Consider the following 23,127-nt stretch of genomic DNA (forward strand, 5'->3'; position numbering starts at 1 on the left):
TGGACCTGTATAGACAATAACCGTGGTCCTGTACAGACAATAACCGTGATCCTGTATAGACAACAACTGTGGTCCTGTACAGACAATAATCGTGGTCCTGTATAGACAATAACTATGGTCCTGTATAGACAATAATCGTGGTCCTGTATAGGCAATAACTGTGGTCCCGTATAGACAATAACTGTGGACCTGTATAGACAATAACCGTGGTCCTGTACAGACAATAACTGTGGTCCTGTATAGGCAATAACCGTGATCATGTATAGACAATAACCGTGATCCTGTAAAGACAACAACTGTGGTCCTGTATAGGCAATAACTGTGGTCCAGTATAGGCAATAACTGTGGTCCTGTATAGACAATAACTGTGGTCCTGTATAGGCAATAACTGTGGTCCTGTATAGGCAATAAATGTGGTCCTGTATAGGCAATAACTGTGGTCCTGTATAGATAATAACTGTGGACTGTATAGACAATAACCGTGGTCCTGTACAGACAATAACCGTGATCCTGTATAGACAACAACTGTGGTCCTGTACAGACAATAATCGTGGTCCTGTATAGACAATAACTGTGGTCCTGTATAGACAATAATCGTGGTCCTGTATAGACAATAACCGTAGTCCCTTATAGACAATAACCGCGGTCCTGTATAGACAATAACCGTGGTCCTGTACAGACAATAACCGTGATCCTGTATAGACAACAACTGTGGTCCTGTACAGACAATAATCGTGGTCCTGTATAGACAATAACCACGGACCTGTATAGACAATAACCGTGGTCCTGAATAGACAATAATCGTGGTCCTGTATAGACAATAACTGTGGTCCTGTATAGACAATAACTGTGGTCCTGTACAGACAATAACCGTGGTCCTGTATAGACAATAACCGCGAGGCTGTATAGACAATAACCGCGGTCCTGTATAGACAATAACCACGGTCCTGTAAAGAAAATAACCGCGGTCCTGTATAGACAATAACCGTGGTCCTGTATAGACAACAACTGTGGTCCTGTACAGACAATAACCGCGGTCCTGTATAGACAATAACCACGGTCCTGTATAGACAATAACTGTGGTCCCGTATAGACAATAACCGTGGTCCTGTATAGACAACAACTGTGGTCCTGTACAGACAATAACCGCGGTCCTGTATAGACAATAACCGTGATCCTGTACAGACAATAACCGCGGTCCTGTATAGACAATAACCGTGGTCCTGTATAGACAATAACCGTGGTCATGTATAGACAATAACCATGGTCCTGTATAGACAATAACCGAGGTCCTGTATAGACAATAACCATGGTCCTGTATAGACAATAACCATGGTCCTGTATAGACAATAACCGAGGTCCTGTATAGACAATAACCATGGTCCTGTATAGACAATAACCATGGTCCTGTATAGACAATAACCGAGGTCCTGTATAGACAATAACCGTGGTCCTGTATAGACGATAACCATGGTCCTGTATAGACAATAACCGCGGTCCTGTATAGACAATAACTGTGGTCCTGTATAGACAATAACTGTGGTCCTGTACAGACAGTAACCGTGGTCCTGTATAGACAATAACCGCGAGGCTGTATAGACAATAACCGCGGTCCTGTATAGACAATAACCGCAGTCCTGTATAGACAACAACAGTGAAGTTGTACAGACAATAATCGCGGTCTTTTAAAGACAAACCCGTTATTATGTATGAGGTGGTAAAAGGATACAGGTAGACACGGTCTGTGTGAGATGATTACCGTTATGGGGAGAATTGTACGTACGAAAGTGTACGGAAGAGACAGCGCCCTCCGATGTCATGGAGTCGCATCCTTACATTGACAAAATAGTCTGCTTTAAGCCGCACAGCTGGGTTCCGCCAGACAAGCATGTAAACACAGCACTCGGGGCAGCATCTGCACAGTCGGCAATGTAATCTCTCGTTCATGAAGTTAGATGACTAAATGGTATGCCAAGTTCTCGTTCATGAAGTTAGATGACTAAATGGTATGCAAAGTTCTCGTTCATGAAGTTAGATGACTAAATGGCATGCCAAGTTCTCGTTCATGAAGTTAGATGACTAAATGGTATGCCAAGTTCTCGTTCATGAAGTTAGATGACTAAATGGTATGCCACGTTCTCTTTCATGAAGTTAGATGACTAAATGGCATGCCAAGTTCTCGTTCATGAAGTTAGATGACTAAATGGTATGTCAAGTTCTCGTTCATGAAGTTAGTTGACTGAATGGTTTGTCAACATCTCGTTCATGAAGTTAGATGACTAAATGGTATGCCAAGTTCTCGTTCATGAAGTTAGATGACTAAATGGCATGCCAAGTTCTCGTTCATGAAGTTAGATGACTAAATGGTATGTCAAGTTCTCGTTCATGAAGTTAGTTGACTGAATGGTTTGTCAACATCTCGTTCATGAAGTTAGATGACTAAATGGTATGCCAAGTTCTCGTTCATGAAGTTAGATGACTAAATGGTATGTCAAGTTCTCGTTCATGAAATTAGATGACTTAATGGTATGCCAAGGTCTTGCTCATGAAGTTAGATGACTAAATGGTATGTCAACTTCTCGTTCATGAAGTTAGATGACTGAATGGTATGCCAAGGTCTTGCTCATGAAGTTAGATGACTAAATGGTATGTCAAGTTCTCGTTCATGAAGTTAGATGACTAAATGGTATGCCAAGTTCTCGTTCATGAAGTTAGATGACTAAATGGTATGCCAAGTTCTCGTTCGTGAAGTTAGATGACTAAATGGTATGCCAAGTTCTCGTTCATGAAGTTAGATGACTGAATGGTGTGTCAACTTCTCGTTCATGAAGTTAGATGACTAAATGGTATGCCAAGGTCTTGCTCATGAAGTTAAATGACTAAATGGTATGCCACGTTCTCTTTCATGAAGTTAGATGACTAAATGGTATGCCAAGGTCTTGCTCATGAAGTTAGATGACTAAATGGTATGTCAACTTCTCGTTTATGAAGTTAGATGACTAAATGGTATGTCAAATTCTCGTTCATAAAGTTAAATGACTAAATGGTATGCCAAGTTCTCGTTCATGAAGTTAGATGACTAAATGGTATGTCAAGTTCTCGTTCATGAAGTTAGTTGACTGAATGGTTTGTCAACATCTCGTTCATGAAGTTAGATGACTAAATGGTATGCCAAGTTCTCGTTCATGAAGTTAGATGACTAAATGGTATGTCAAGTTCTCGTTCATGAAGTTAGATGACGTAATGGTATGCCAAGTTCTCGTTCATGAAGTTAGATGACTAAATGGTATGCCACGTTCTCTTTCATGAAGTTAGATGACTTAATGGTATGCCAAGGTCTTGCTCATGAAGTTAGATGACTAAATGGTATGTCAACTTCTCGTTCATGAAGTTAGATGACTGAATGGTATGCCAAGGTCTTGCTCATGAAGTTAAATGACTAAATGGTATGTCAAGTTCTCGTTCATGAAGTTAGATGACTAAATGGTATGTCAACTTCTCGTTCATGAAGTTAGATGACTAAATGGTATGCCAAGTTCTCGTTCATGAAGTTAGATGACTAAATGGTATGTCAAGTTCTCGTTCATGAAGTTAGATGACTAAATGGTATGCCAAGTTCTCGTTCATGAAGTTAGATGACTGAATGGTATGTCAACTTCTCGTTCATGAAGTATGATTACTAAATGGTATGCCAAGGTCTTGCTCATGAAGTTAAATGACTAAATGGTGTGCCAAGTTCTCGTTCATGAAGTTAGATGACTAAATGGTATGCCAAGGTCTTGCTCATGAAGTTAGATGACTAAATGGTATGTCAACTTCTCGTTTATGAAGTTAAATGACTAAATGGTATGCCAAGTTCTCGTTCATGAAGTTAAATGACTAAATGGTATGCCAAGTTCTCGTTTATGAAGTTAAATGACTAAATGGTATGCCAAGGTCTTGCTCATGAAGTTAGACTAAATGGTGTGCCAAGTTCTCGTTTATGAAGTTAGATGACTAAATGGTATGCCAAGTTCTTGCTCATGAAGTTAGATGACTGAATGGTGTGCCAAGTTCTCGTTTATGAAGTTAAATGACTAAATGGTATGCCAAGTTCTCGTTCATGAAATTAGATGACTTAATGGTATGCCAAGGTCTTGCTCATGAAGTTAGATGACTAAATGGTATGTCAACTTCTCGTTCATGAAGTTAGATGACTGAATGGTATGCCAAGGTCTTGCTCATGAAGTTAGATGACTAAATGGTATGTCAAGTTCTCGTTCATGAAGTTAGATGACTAAATGGTATGCCAAGTTCTCGTTCATGAAGTTAGATGACTAAATGGTATGCCAAGTTCTCGTTCGTGAAGTTAGATGACTAAATGGTATGCCAAGTTCTCGTTCATGAAGTTAGATGACTGAATGGTGTGTCAACTTCTCGTTCATGAAGTTAGATGACTAAATGGTATGCCAAGGTCTTGCTCATGAAGTTAAATGACTAAATGGTATGCCACGTTCTCTTTCATGAAGTTAGATGACTAAATGGTATGCCAAGGTCTTGCTCATGAAGTTAGATGACTAAATGGTATGTCAACTTCTCGTTTATGAAGTTAGATGACTAAATGGTATGTCAAATTCTCGTTCATAAAGTTAAATGACTAAATGGTATGCCAAGTTCTCGTTCATGAAGTTAGATGACTAAATGGTATGTCAAGTTCTCGTTCATGAAGTTAGTTGACTGAATGGTTTGTCAACATCTCGTTCATGAAGTTAGATGACTAAATGGTATGCCAAGTTCTCGTTCATGAAGTTAGATGACTAAATGGTATGTCAAGTTCTCGTTCATGAAGTTAGATGACGTAATGGTATGCCAAGTTCTCGTTCATGAAGTTAGATGACTAAATGGTATGCCACGTTCTCTTTCATGAAGTTAGATGACTTAATGGTATGCCAAGGTCTTGCTCATGAAGTTAGATGACTAAATGGTATGTCAACTTCTCGTTCATGAAGTTAGATGACTGAATGGTATGCCAAGGTCTTGCTCATGAAGTGAAATGACTAAATGGTATGTCAAGTTCTCGTTCATGAAGTTAGATGACTAAATGGTATGTCAACTTCTCGTTCATGAAGTTAGATGACTAAATGGTATGCCAAGTTCTCGTTCATGAAGTTAGATGACTAAATGGTATGTCAAGTTCTCGTTCATGAAGTTAGATGACTAAATGGTATGCCAAGTTCTCGTTCATGAAGTTAGATGACTGAATGGTATGTCAACTTCTCGTTCATGAAGTATGATTACTAAATGGTATGCCAAGGTCTTGCTCATGAAGTTAAATGACTAAATGGTGTGCCAAGTTCTCGTTCATGAAGTTAGATGACTAAATGGTATGCCAAGGTCTTGCTCATGAAGTTAGATGACTAAATGGTATGTCAACTTCTCGTTTATGAAGTTAAATGACTAAATGGTATGCCAAGTTCTCGTTCATGAAGTTAAATGACTAAATGGTATGCCAAGTTCTCGTTTATGAAGTTAAATGACTAAATGGTATGCCAAGGTCTTGCTCATGAAGTTAGACTAAATGGTGTGCCAAGTTCTCGTTTATGAAGTTAGATGACTAAATGGTATGCCAAGTTCTTGCTCATGAAGTTAGATGACTGAATGGTGTGCCAAGTTCTCGTTTATGAAGTTAAATGACTAAATGGTATGCCAAGTTCTCGTTCATGAAGTTAGATGACTAAATGGTATGTCAACTTCTCGTTCATGAAGTTAGATGACTAAATGGTATGCCAAGTTCTCGTTCATGAAGTTAAATGACTAAATGGTATGCCAAGTTCTCGTTCATGAAGTTAGATGACTAAATGGTGTGCCAAATTCTCGTTCATGAAGTTAAATGACTAAATGGTATGCCAAGTTCTCGTTTATGAAGTTAAATGACTAAATAGTATGCAAAGTTCTCGTTCATGAAGTTAAATGACTAAATGGTATGCCAAGTTCTCGTTCATGAAGTTAGATGACTAAATGGTATGCCAAGGTCTTGCTCATGAAGTTAGATGACTAAATGGTATGCCAGGTTCTCGTTCATGAAGTTAGATGACTAAATGATGTGCCAAGTTCTCGTTCATGAAGTTAGATGACTAAATGGTATGTCTGTGACGGAGTACATTGTCATGTTGCCGAGGTGGTGACGGAGTACAGTACGTGTCATGTTGCCGAGGTGGTGGCGGAGTACAGTGTCATGTTGCCGAGGTGGTGACGGAGTACAGTGTCATGTTGCCGAGGTGGTGACGGAGTACAGTGTCATGTTGCCGAGGTGGTGACGGAGTACAGTGTCATGTTGCCGAGGTGGTGACGGTGTACAGTGTCATGATGCCGAGGTGGTGACGCAGTACAGTGTCATGGTGCCGAGGTGGTGACGGTGTACAGTGTCATGTTGCCGAGGTGGTGACGGTGTACAGTGTCATGTTGCCGAGGTGGTTGCGGAGTACAGTGTTATGTTGCGGAGGTGGTGACGTAGTACAGTGTCATGCTGCCACTAGACCACGGAGGCGGTTCCGTTTATTAGGCGCATTGATTGGTTCAATAGCATGTCATCTACCCCGACGGTATGGGACCTTGCGCATATCAACCGCTTGGTTGCCTTGCCAACACTTGATTATTTTCAGGCCGCCGTCATACAGTTTCCAAAATATTGCTGACTGGCGTAACAAAACAAACAAAGCCGCTTTGTTGGCTCTAATAATAAGTTTCAATTGGACACAAAAATGCGATCGAAACATACGGGAATTCGACACATCCAGTTCGACAGATACTATAATAAATGATGATATATATAGGAGGAATTCGCAGGAATCGGAAGGTGAGTTCGAGACAACTGGAAATTCGCCACATCCAAGTTCGACAAAACGAGGTTCGACGAGGTCCTGAGCTAAGGAGTGAAAAAAGAATGTGTTTTCCTTTCGTGTTTAAGAACAGAAAGCTCCATTACACCACCTTGAGTTGTGTTTGTCGTTACACAATTTCGTCCGAATTAACGGAAGACAACTTCCTACAAGATCTGTCTGTCAGACGCGACGTTGACAAATACGCAAGGAATTTTCACCCGCCACTTTATTCGATGGGAGTGACGCCGATTAGGATGTAGTGCTGTACATCCGAGTCATGCCCAAGTTGACATACAGTTTCATCCGATGTTACAGACAGTATATGCGCTGACAATGCCCGTCTTGGAACATGTTCAAGTGATAAATGTGATCCCACTAATTGTAAAAATATCACAACAACAAAGTATCAGACAAAATACTTCAAACATATCACACCAATGTCGGTATGTTGTCGCAGTGTTGAGAAGTGCTACTGGGTGATGGTGTCCAACGCCAGTTGTCATTCTCGAACATCCAACACGTTTATCACCTAGTACGATCTTGCATTGCGCGTTGCTTGGATGTGGGAGTATGTGTGTGTTGGAATATTCTCGCTCTGCCTCGGGGGTCGTTCGGGACACGGTGATCGAGGAGCCGACACCTCGTCAAGCTAATTAATTACTTTCATCCTGCATACGGGTTTCAATTCTCGGCGATTTAAGATTCATGCACTCGATCTTGCTCAAACAGATTGAAACCTATTCATGTCATGATACTAATTGCTGTATATACTTTCCCCTAGTGATGGCCGTGCACTCGCAGGTAGAGACACTAATTAACTAATACATGAACTAGGAGGCTACAGAGTGCCGTGTGATACTCTCGTACATTAGCCTCATCCCAGCATCCGATCTTCGGTGGAGCAGGCTCAGATTAATCCCCTAATATTCACCCAAGAGTGATTTGAGCACGGGATTGAGTTGAGCCGGGATATCCTAAGGGCGATACGGCAGCCTAGCGGTTAAAGCGTTCGCTAGTCTCGCCGAAGACCCAGGGGTAGCCTAGTGGTTAAAGCGTTCGTTCGTCACACCGGGTTCGATTCCCACAAGGGTACAATGTGTGAAGCCCATTTCTGCTGTCGCCGGACGGGATATTGCTTCACACATTGTACCCTATGTGGAGAATCGAACCTGGTGTGACGAGCGAACGCTTTAACCACTAGGCTACCCCACATCCCTATTCCCGAAAGGATAAGAGCTTGCAATTAAAACAACATAAAAGTAAGGTTATCAAGAATCATTTTTTAATATTTTCTAACGATAAAATAAGATAATATATCACAATAAGGGTTATTTCACTTCATCTTCAAGCAATCCATATTGTAAATATTCTTTTCACAGCTTTCTATTTACAGAATATACATCAGACACTTGTTTCCGCGTGAGGCAAACCAAACAGCCCTGTCGCGCCTCTACCAATACCACAAGCGACTTTCTGTGTTCAGACCCACTATATCCACTGTAGCATTCTTCAATCGCTCACCTAATCAATAAAGTGTTCGATATACATGTACAGGGATAAACAGTTCCTCACACCTCTGGGCGGTGATAGGCTAGTTTGGCGGACGTCTGTTTCAAGTAGATGTGTATCATAGCCGTGTTTGCCAGCCCAGTGCGTCACGTGAGAGTGTACATGAACTTTAGTTGCCCGAGGTTCTTTTTTTTAAAAACAACCCGCGGTCGAGTGACGTCATTGTCGACAAGCTCACACTGCCAGCGTTGATGCCATGCAACATCTGGATGTCAATACAAACAGAAGAAAATACTGTTTGACTGGCCACAAACGTATACGTTAAATGCAAGTATTAATGTCATTCCGTCTGTTCAAGAGAAAGTACTCAAAATGACAAGTCTAAAAACTAGATGACGAATTAGCTTAACAAGTACGTATTGAAAAGCGGCTGTATTGCTGACGTGGCGTAAAGAAACACTCACTCACTGTTTTTGTAATTCTTTTATAAAAAATTGTCATTGCAGCGTATTTTAACTCCAGAGATTCCGAGAAGGGGCAGCATACTGACCGATCATCAACCACCCCTTTAAAACAACTGATATACCCGTATTAGTATTGAAACTAATCTAAAACGTTAGCATTCCAGTGTACGTGTGCATGTCGCTATACTGACAGATATAGAAATCACCTACCATCTGTCATAATGCCTACTCGGTTGCTATTTTCACTCACTGCGTGATTGATTCCCAAACAGATGCATGTGCGCAATTATGTCTAAAGGTATTGTTTGTTGTCTACCTCTAAATATGCGTGCATGCGATATTGATCCCTAAGTATATAAACTGTTAGTTGCACTTCCGCACATTTGGCGTGAACAACAGCCCATATTTATTGCTTCTGAATGGGTATTGATCTATATATTGGTCGGAGAAGTATTAACACACATCGACATCGTACAATGACGCGTCACAGACAGGCAACACTAAGATCTTACACTGACGGTGTCAGGACATCCATCAACACACCACCAACATGTTATCCTGGACATCCATCAACACACCACCAACATGTTATCCTCGACATCCATCAACACACCACCAACATGTTATCCTGGACATACATCAACACACCACAACATGTTATCCTGGACATCCATCAACACACCACCAACATGTTATCCTGGACATCCATCAACATACCACCAACATGTTATCCTGGACATACATCAACACACCACCAACATGTTATCCTGGACATCCATCAACACACCACCAACATGTTATCCTGGACATACATCAACATACCACCAACATGTTATCCTGGACATCCATCAACACACCACCAACATGTTATCCTGGACATACATCAACACACCACAACATGTTATCCTGGACATCCATCAACACACCACCAACATGTTATCCTGGACATCCATCAACACACCACCAACATGTTATCCTGGACATCCATCAACACACCACCAACATGTTATCCTGGACATACATCAACACACCACCAACATGTTATCCTGGACATCCATCAACACACCACCAACATGTTATCCTGGACATACATCAACATACCACCAACATGTTATCCTGGACATACATCAACACACCACCAACATGTTATCCTGGACATCCATCAACATACCACCAACATGTTATCCTGGACATCCATCAACATACCACCAACATGTTATCCTGGACATCCATCAACATACCACCAACATGTTATCCTGGACATACATCAACAAACCACCAACATGTTATCCTGGACATCCATCAACATACCACCAACATGTTATCCTGGACATACATCAACATACCACCAACATGTTATCCTGGACATACATCAACATACCACCAACATGTTATCCTGGACATACATCAACACACCACCAACATGTTATCCTGGACATCCATCAACACACCACCAACATGTTATCCTGGACATCCATCAACACACCACCAACATGTTATCCTGGACATACATCAACACACCACCAACATGTTATCCTGGACATACATCAACACACCACCAACATGTTATCCTCGACATCCATCAACACACCACCAACATGTTATCCTGGACATACATCAACACACCACCAACATGCTATCCTGGACATCCATCAACACACCACCAACATGTTATCCTGGACATCCATCAACATACCACCAACATGTTATCCTGGACATACATCAACATACCACCAACATGTTATCCTGGACATACATCAACACACCACCAACATGTTATCCTGGACATCCATCAACATACCACCAACATGTTATCCTGGACATCCATCAACACACCAGCAACATGTTATCCTGGACATCCATCAACACACCACCAACATGTTATCCTGGACATCCATCAACACACCAGCAACATGTTATCCTGGACATCCATCAACACACCACCAACATGTTATCCTGGACATCCATCAACATACCACCAACAACTTATACTGATGGACTCTAGACATCCATCAACACACCACCAACATGTTATCCTGGACATACATCAACATACCACCAACATGTTATCCTGGACATACATCAACACACCACCAACATGTTATCCTGGACATACATCAACACACCACCAACATGTTATCCTGGACATACATCAACACACCACCAACATGTTATCCTGGACATCCATCAACACACCACCAACATCTTATACTGATGGACTCTAGACATCCATCAACACACCACCAACATGTTATCCTGGACATCCATCAACACACCACCAACATGTTATCCTGGACATCCATCAACACACCACCAACATGTTATCCTGGACATCCATCAACACACCACCAACATGTTATCCTGGACATCCATCAACACACCACCAACATCTTATACTGATGGACTCTAGACATCCATCAACACACCACCAACATGTTATCCTGGACATCCATCAACACACCACCAACATGTTATCCTGGACATCCATCAACACACCACCAACATGTTATCCTGGACATCCATCAACATACCACCAACATGTTATCCTGGACATACATCAACATACCACCAACATGTTATCCTGGTCATCCATCAACACACCACCAACACGTTATCCTGGACATCCATCAACACACCACCAACATGTTATCCTGGACATCCATCAACACACCACCAACATGTTATCCTGGACATACATCAACATACCACCAACATGTTATCCTGGACATCCATCAACACACCACCAACATGTTATCCTGGACATACATCAACACACCACCAACATCTTATACTGATGGATTCTAGACATCCATCAACACACCACCAACATGTTATCCTGGACATACTTCAACACACCACCAACATGTTATCCTGGACATCCATCAACACACCACCAACATGTTATCCTGGACATCCATCAACACACCACCAACATGTTATCCTGGACATACATCAACATACCACCAACATGTTATCCTGGACATCAATCAACATACCACCAACATGTTATCCTGGACATCCATCAACACACCACCAACATGTTATCCTGGACATACATCAACATACCACCAACATGTTATCCTGGACATACATCAACATACCACCAACATGTTATCCTGGACATCCATCAACACACCACCAACATGTTATCCTGGACATACATCAACACACCACCAACACACCACCTTGACATACATCAACACACCACCAACATGTTATCCTGGACATCCATCAACACACCACCAACATGTTATCCTGGACATACATCAACACACCACCAACATGTTATCCTGGACATCCATCAACACACCACCAACATGTTATCCTGGACATACATCAACACACCACAACATGTTATCCTGGACATCCATCAACACACCACCAACATGTTATCCTGGACATCCATCAACACACCACCAACATGTTATCCTGGACATACATCAACACACCACCAACATGTTATATTGGACATCCATCAACACACCACCAACATGTTATCCTGGACATCCATCAACACACCACCAACATGTTATCCTGGACATCCATCAACACACCACCAACATGTTATCCTGGACATCCATCAACACACCACCAACATGTTATCCTGGACATACATCATCACACCACAACATGTTATCCTGGACATCCATCAACACACCACCAACATGTTATCCTGGACATCCATCAACACACCACCAACATGTTATCCTGGACATCCATCAACATACCACCAACATCTTATACTGATGGACTCTAGACATCCATCAACACACCACCAACATGTTATCCTGGACATCCATCAACATACCACCAACATCTTATACTGATGGACTCTAGACATCCATCAACACACCACCAACATGTTATCCTGGACATACATCAACATACCACCAACATGTTATCCTGGACATCCATCAACACACCACCAACATGTTATCCTGGACATACATCAACACACCACCAACATGTTATCCTGGACATACATCAACATACCACCAACATGTTATCCTGGACATACATCAACATACCACCAACATGTTATCCTGGACATACATCAACACACCACCAACATGTTATCCTGGACATACATCAACACACCACCAACATGTTATCCTGGACATCCATCAACACACCACCAACATCTTATACTGATGGACTCTAGACATCCATCAACACACCACCAACATGTTATCCTGGACATCCATCAACACACCACCAACATGTTATCCTGGACATCCATCAACACACCACCAACATGTTATCCTGGACATCCATCAACACACCACCAACATGTTATCCTGGACATCCATCAACATACCACCAACATGTTATCCTGGACATACATCAACATACCACCAACATGTTATCCTGGACATCCATCAACACACCACCAACATGTTATCCTGGACATACATCAACACACCACCAACATGTTATCCTGGACATCCATCAACACACCACCAACATGTTATCCTGGACATACATCAACACACCACCAACATGTTATCCTGGACATACATCAACATACCACCAACATGTTATCCTGGACATCCATCAACATACCACCAACATGTTATCCTGGACATCCATCAACACACCACCAACATGTTATCCTGGACATACATCAACATACCACCAACATGTTATCCTGGACATACATCAACATACCACCAACATGTTATCCTGGACATCCATCAACACAACACCAACATGTTATCCTGGACATACATCAACACACCACCAACACACCACCTTGACATACATCAACACACCACCAACATGTTATCCTGGACATCCATCAACACACCACCAACATGTTATCCTGGACATACATCAACACACCACCAACATGTTATCCTGGACATACATCAACATACCACCAACATGTTATCCTGGACATCCATCAACATACCACCAACATGTTATCCTGGACATCCATCAACACACCACCAACATGTTATCCTGGACATACATCAACATACCACCAACATGTTATCCTGGACATACATCAACATACCACCAACATGTTATCCTGGACATCCATCAACACACCACCAACATGTTATCCTGGACATCCATCAACACACCACCAACACACCACCTTGACATACATCAACACACCACCAACATGTTATCCTGAACATCCATCAACATACCACCAACATGTTATCCTGGACATCCATCAACACACCACCAACATGTTATCCTGGACATACATCAACATACCACCAACATGTTATCCTGGACATATATCAACATACCACCAACATGTTATCCTGGACATCCATCAACACACCACCAACATGTTATCCTGGACATACATCAACACACCACCAACACACCACCTTGACATACATCAACACACCACCAACATGTTATCCTGAACATCCATCAACATACCACCAACATGTTATCCTGGACATACATCAACATACCACCAACATGTTATCCTGGACATACATCAACACACCACCAACATGTTATCCTGGACATCCATCAACATACCACCAACATGTTATCCTGGACATCCATCAACACACCACCAACATGTTATCCTGGACATCCATCAACACACCACCAACATGTTATCCTGGACATACATCAACACACCACCAACATGTTATCCTGGACATACATCAACATACCACCAACATGTTATCCTGGACATCCATCAACACACCACCAACATGTTATCCTGGACATACATCAACATACCACCAACATGTTATCCTGGACATACATCAACACACCACCAACATGTTATCCTGGACATACATCAACACACCACCACCATGTTATCCTTGACATCCATCAACACACCATCAACATGTTATCCTGGACATACATCAACATACCACCAACATGTTATCCTGGACATCCATCAACACACCACCAACATGTTATCCTGGACATACATCAACACACCACCAACATGTTATCCTGGACATACATCAACACACCACCAACATGTCATCCTCGACATCCATCAACACACCACCAACATGTTATCCTGGACATCCATCAACACACCACCAACATGTTATCCTGGACATCCATCAACATACCACCAACATGTTATCCTGGACATACATCAACATACCACCAACATGTTATCCTGGACATACATCAACATACCACCAACATGTTATCCTGGACATCCATCAACGCACCACCAACATGTTATCCTGGACATACATCAACACACCACCAACATGTTATCCTGGACATCCATCAACACACCAGCAACATGTTATCCTGGACATCCATCAACACACCACCAACATGTTATCCTGGACATCCATCAACATACCACCAACAACTTATACTGATGGACTCTAGACATCCATCAACACACCACCAACATGTTATCCTGGACATACATCAACATACCACCAACATGTTATCCTGGACATCCATCAACACACCACCAACATGTTATCCTGGACATACATCAACACACCACCAACATGTTATCCTGGACATACATCAACACACCACCAACATGTTATCCTGGACATCCATCAACACACCACCAACATCTTATACTGATGGACTCTAGACATCCATCAACACACCACCAACATGTTATCCTGGACATCCATCAACACACCACCAACATGTTATCCTGGACATCCATCAACACACCACCAACATGTTATCCTGGACATACATCAACACACCACCAACATGTTATCCTGGACATCCATCAACACACCACCAACATCTTATACTGATGGACTCTAGACATCCATCAACACACCACCAACATGTTATCCTGGACATCCATCAACACACCACCAACATGTTATCCTGGACATCCATCAACACACCACCAACATGTTATCCTGGACATCCATCAACATACCACCAACATGTTATCCTGGACATACATCAACATACCACCAACATGTTATCCTGGTCATCCATCAACACACCACCAACATGTTATCCTGGACATCCATCAACACACCACCAACATGTTATCCTGGACATCCATCAACACACCACCAACATGTTATCCTGGACATACATCAACATACCACCAACATGTTATCCTGGACATCCATCAACACACCACCAACATGTTATCCTGGACATACATCAACACACCATCAACATCTTATACTGATGGATTCTAGACATCCATCAACACACCACCAACATGTTATCCTGGACATACTTCAACACACCACCAACATGTTATCCTGGACATCCATCAACACACCACCAACATGTTATCCTGGACATCCATCAACACACCACCAACATGTTATCCTGGACATACATCAACATACCACCAACATGTTATCCTGGACATCCATCAACATACCACCAACATGTTATCCTGGACATCCATCAACACACCACCAACATGTTATCCTGGACATACATCAACATACCACCAACATGTTATCCTGGACATACATCAACATACCTGCAACATGTTATCCTGGACATCCATCAACACACCACCAACATGTTATCCTGGACATACATCAACACACCACCAACACACCACCTTGACATACATCAACACACCACCAACATGTTATCCTGGACATCCATCAACACACCACCAACATGTTATCCTGGACATACATCAACACACCACCAACATGTTATCCTGGACATCCATCAACACACCACCAACATGTTATCCTGGACATACATCAACACACCACAACATGTTATCCTGGACATCCATCAACACACCACCAACATGTTATCCTGGACATCCATCAACACACCACCAACATGTTATCCTGGACATACATCAACACACCACCAACATGTTATATTGGACATCCATCAACACACCACCAACATGTTATCCTGGACATACATCAACACACCACCAACATGTTATCCTGGACATACATCAACACACCACCAACATGTTATCCTGGACATCCATCAACACACCACCAACATGTTATCCTGGACATCCATCAACACACCACCAACATGTTATCCTGGACATCCATCAACACACCACCAACATGTTATCCTGGACATACATCATCACACCACAACATGTTATCCTGGACATCCATCAACACACCACCAACATGTTATCCTGGACATCCATCAACACACCACCAACATGTTATCCTGGACATCCATCAACATACCACCAACATCTTATACTGATGGACTCTAGACATCCATCAACACACCACCAACATGTTATCCTGGACATCCATCAACATACCACCAACATCTTATACTGATGGACTCTAGACATCCATCAACACACCACCAACATGTTATCCTGGACATACATCAACATACCACCAACATGTTATCCTGGACATCCATCAACACACCACCAACATGTTATCCTGGACATACATCAACACACCACCAACATGTTATCCTGGACATACATCAACATACCACCAACATGTTATCCTGGACATACATCAACATACCACCAACATGTTATCCTGGACATACATCAACACACCACCAACATGTTATCCTGGACATACATCAACACACCACCAACATGTTATCCTGGACATCCATCAACACACCACCAACATCTTATACTGATGGACTCTAGACATCCATCAACACACCACCAACATGTTATCCTGGACATCCATCAACACACCACCAACATGTTATCCTGGACATCCATCAACACACCACCAACATGTTATCCTGGACATCCATCAACACACCACCAACATGTTATCCTGGACATCCATCAACATACCACCAACATGTTATCCTGGACATCCATCAACATACCACCAACATGTTATCCTGGACATCCATCAACATACCACCAACATGTTATCCTGGACATCCATCAACACACCACCAACATGTTATCCTGGACATACATCAACACACCACCAACATGTTATCCTGGACATCCATCAACACACCACCAACATGTTATCCTGGACATACATCAACACACCACCAACATGTTATCCTGGACATCCATCAACATACCACCAACATGTTATCCTGGACATCCATCAACATACCACCAACATGTTATCCTGGACATCCATTAACACACCACCACCATGTTATCCTGGACATACATCAACATACCACCAACATGTTATCCTGGACATACATCAACATACCACCAACATGTTATCCTGGACATCCATCAACACAACACCAACATGTTATCCTGGACATACATCAACACACCACCAACACACCACCTTGACATACATCAACACACCACCAACATGTTATCCTGGACATCCATCAACACACCACCAACATGTTATCCTGGACATACATCAACACACCACCAACATGTTATCCTGGACATACATCAACATACCACCAACATGTTATCCTGGACATCCATCAACATACCACCAACATGTTATCCTGGACATCCATCAACACACCACCAACATGTTATCCTGGACATACATCAACATACCACCAACATGTTATCCTGGACATACATCAACATACCACCAACATGTTATCCTGGACATCCATCAACACACCACCAACATGTTATCCTGGACATCCATCAACACACCACCAACACACCACCTTGACATACATCAACACACCACCAACATGTTATCCTGAACATCCATCAACATACCACCAACATGTTATCCTGGACATCCATCAACACACCACCAACATGTTATCCTGGACATACATCAACATACCACCAACATGTTATCCTGGACATACATCAACATACCACCAACATGTTATCCTGGACATCCATCAACACACCACCAACATGTTATCCTGGACATACATCAACACACCACCAACACACCACCTTGACATACATCAACACACCACCAACATGTTATCCTGAACATCCATCAACATACCACCAACATGTTATACTGGACATACATCAACATACCACCGACATGTTATCCTGGACATACATCAACACACCACCAACATGTTATCCTGGACATCCATCAACATACCACCAACATGTTATCCTGGACATCCATCAACACACCACCAACATGTTATCCTGGACATCCATCAACACACCACCAACATGTTATCCTGGACATACATCAACACACCACCAACATGTTATCCTGGACATCCATCAACATACCACCAACATGTTATCCTGGACATCCATCAACACACCACCAACATGTTATCCTGGACATACATCAACATACCACCAACATGTTATCCTGGACATACATCAACACACCACCAACATGTTATCCTGGACATACATCAACACACCACCACCATGTTAGCCTGGACATCCATCAACACACCACCAACATGTTATCCTGGACATACATCAACATACCACCAACATGTTATCCTGGACATCCATCAACACACCACCAACATGTTATTCTGGACAAACATCAACATACCACCAACATGTTATCCTGGACATACATCAACACACCATCAACATGTTATCCTGGACATCCATCAACACACCACCAACATGTTATCCTGGACATCCATCAACACACCACCAACATGTTATCCTGGACATACATCAACACACCACCAACATGTTATCCTGGACATACATCAACACACCACCAACACACCACCTTGACATACATCAACACACCACCAACATATTATCCTGATGGACTCTAGACATCCATCAACGCACCACCAACATGTTATCCTGGACATCCATCAACACACCACCAACATGTTATCCTGGACATCCATCAACACACCACCAACATGTTATCCTGGACATACATCAACACACCACCAACATGTTATCCTGGACATCCATCAACACACCACCAACATGTTATCCTGGACATACATCAACACACCACCAACATGTTATCCTGGACATACATCAACACACCACCAACATGTTATCCTGGACATACATCAACACACCACCAACATGTTATCCTGGACATACATCAACATACCACCAACATGTTATCCTGGACATACATCAACACACCACCAACATGTTATCCTGGACATACATCAACACACCACCAACATGTTATCCTGGATATACATCAACACACCACCAACACACCACCTTGACATACATCAACACACCACCAACATATTATCCTGATGGACTCTAGACATCCATCAACGCACCACCAACATGTTATCCTGGACATCCATCAACGCACCACCAACACACCACCTTGACATACATCAACATACCACCAACATCTTATACTGACGGACTCGAGACATCCATCAACACACCACCAACATCTTATACTGATGGACTCTAGACATCCATCAACACACCACCAACATCCTATACTGAAAGCCTCAAGACAGCCATCAACACATAACCAACATGTTATACTGGACAACAATGAACATACCACCAACATGTTATACTGAAAGCCTCCAGACATACATCAACATACCACCAACATGTTATACTGATGGACTCTAGACATCCATCAACACACCACCAACATGTTACACTGAAAGCCTCAAGACAGCCATCAACACATAACCAACATGTTATACTGGACATCAATGAACACACCACCAACATGTTATACTGAAAGCCTCTAGACCGCCATCAACACATAACAAACATGTTATACTGAAAGCTTCTAGACACCCATCAACACACCACCACGATTGATTATCTTTCCACCCCTGCATGGTAGAACTTGACGTACTTCCTCTTCTCTTCACTGTCCAAGGCTGCCAAAATAGTTGTTCAGGGTCACAGTGTACTTACAAACTGCCTGAACCCAGAGGACAACCCCAATCTGTAATTATGTTGACCATTAACGTGATGACTCACTGGGGGACATGAGCTGCTGGCACAACTTCAGTGCCATCGGAACCATCCGGCAGTATGGCTGAATAGCGCAGTGTTTAGGTGAAGCCGCGTCTGCCTTGTACAACACGAGGCCCTGGGAGACTGCTCATGTTTGTGGCGGATGATCGTGCGGCTCTGACATTGTGGGTAGTGTGGGTTTCACTTAAATTTGTGTGGGTGTGTGTTCTAGAGAGATGTCATCATGTTTGATAAGTTGTTGTTCTGATATAGAAAGTATGCAAGTCTATTGGGTTGTCGGCAGCCATTGGTATATACATCGATGCTCAGTCTATCGATAGATTGATGTTTTCCTATTCAAGGGTTTTTTGTTGAAAGGAACGTCAATTGTGAGGTTTTGTTTGTTTGTTGTTTAACGCGATCCTCGGCAATATTCTAGCTATATGACGAAGATCTGAAAAAAATCGAGTCTAAACCAGAGAATCCAGTGATTGATATCATGAGCATCGATCCATGCAATTTGGATACGATGACATGCATCAACCAAGTCAGCGAGCCTGAACACCCGATCCCGTTAGTCGCCTCTTACCACAAGCATATAGTCGCCTTTTACGGCAAGAATGGGTTACTGAGGACCTATGTTACCCCGGATCTTCACGGGCCAATTGTGAGGTATCGAATGGAATTAGATACCTGATTTAAATTTTACTTTGACCAATCAGAATCAAGCATCATGGTAGAATATGCAGTTTATCTAGCCACACCTCTTAAGCTCGGGTTTGATGAGTGAGTGAGTGAGTGAGTGAGTGAGTGAGTGAGTGAGTGAGTGTTGTTTTATCAGACAGTCAGCAACATTCAAGCCATATCACGGCAGCATGTAAATAATCTCAACTGGGCCAGACAAACTTGTCGCAGCATTAGTTGGTCGTGTTACCAACTATCAACGCAGTCAGGATGTGATGTTAAACAATCGCCCAAGTCATAAATAGAGGGCCGCCTCCGTGGTCTTGTGGTAGAGCGTCCGCCCGGAGAGCGGAAGGTCCGGGGTTCGATCCCCGGCCGCGTCATACCAAAAGACGTTAAAAGATGGTACTTGTTGTTACCCTGTCTGGCGCTCGACATTAAGGGGCTAAAACAAGGACTGGTCGGCTCGGAGTCAGTATACTGTGTCTGAGTGGGGTATTCATGTTAAACTGCGGCATGGTATCTCAGTGAGCTAGCACTATAAATCGGCATCAGTCCGGACTAGTACAAGCAGCCACACACACACACATACACGTGCATGCACGTCGCTATATAAGTGCAATAATCTTGGACGCGACGTAAAACCCAATTTCACCTCACCTCACACATAAATAGAGGATATTTCATGTGTAGAGTGAAATATCATGTTTCTCTTATCGAATGACAGGGAAACAAAGATATTTCCTTTACCACGTCACGACACATGAAATAGTCTATTTCTGATATACTTTTTGTTTATTTGTCTACCGGAAAATTTGAATACGATTAAAATCAAAAATATAAATATCGTTGAAAGCTACAAGACTGATGTTGGAAGCAAAGGAATACAAGTAACAAAAATGGCGCTTGGCGAAACGAACAGTTTCGATTGATGAGTTAAATGATAGATTTACAGTTTATAAGGAAACATTTTTTTTGCAAGAGAATAACACATAGCAAGAAGCGATATTAACTTACAAATGACCACCTGTAATTTTGCCTTGTCAATGTGTAGCTAACGTAAAAAGGAAGGCTACAGTTTGTGTTCAGGCCAGACACTTACGATAAAGGGAGACAATTTAAGGGAGGTAGCTCTTGTGTGACAATAGTTCCATCAAAGTGTAATTATGTTCACTGCAGTGAAAATATCCAATGTAATGATCACTGCAGTGAAATATCAAGTGTCATGTTCAATGCTTTGAAAATATCACTTTTCTCAACTTCAGAAAACTCATACAATGATTAGGTCCGAGAGTCTCGTATCTTTGGCTGAGATTTCACAACAGCTTTAAAGTGTCGATGGCAATTGTTGCCGCGTGTTCTACCAGTCCAACCAACCCAGTATCAACAACTTCCTGAATATGGTTGAAGAACAAGTCTAAAGGTGTCTATTATGACACGTGGAACGACTTCGTCAGTAAGAAAACATACAACTTTGTGGATAAATTCTGGTTTATTGCATATAGCGACGTTTCGATGTAGATTCTTACGTTATCAAGCTGGAGTACGGTGCAGGAATCTACATGGAAACGTCGCTATATGCAATAAACCAGAATATATCCACAAAGTTGTGCGTTTCCTTAAGTACTCACCAACGTCAAGAATGCCAAGCAAACAGATTTCGTCAGGTATGTTGGTTTCTTTGTTGTTTAACGTTGCACTCAGCAATGTTCCAGCTATATGACGGCAGTCTGTAAATAATCGAGTCTGGACTAGACAATCCAGTGATTGACATCATGAGCATCGATCCACGTAATTGGGATCGATGACATGCTTCAACCAAGTCAGCGAGCCTGACCACCCGATCCCGTTAGTCGCCTCTTACGGCAAGCATGGG

Source organism: Haliotis rufescens, unplaced genomic scaffold (genome assembly GCF_023055435.1).
Source record: "Haliotis rufescens isolate VD_foot unplaced genomic scaffold, xgHalRufe1.0.p SCAF_31, whole genome shotgun sequence".
NCBI classification, from domain to species: domain Eukaryota; kingdom Metazoa; phylum Mollusca; class Gastropoda; order Lepetellida; family Haliotidae; genus Haliotis; species Haliotis rufescens.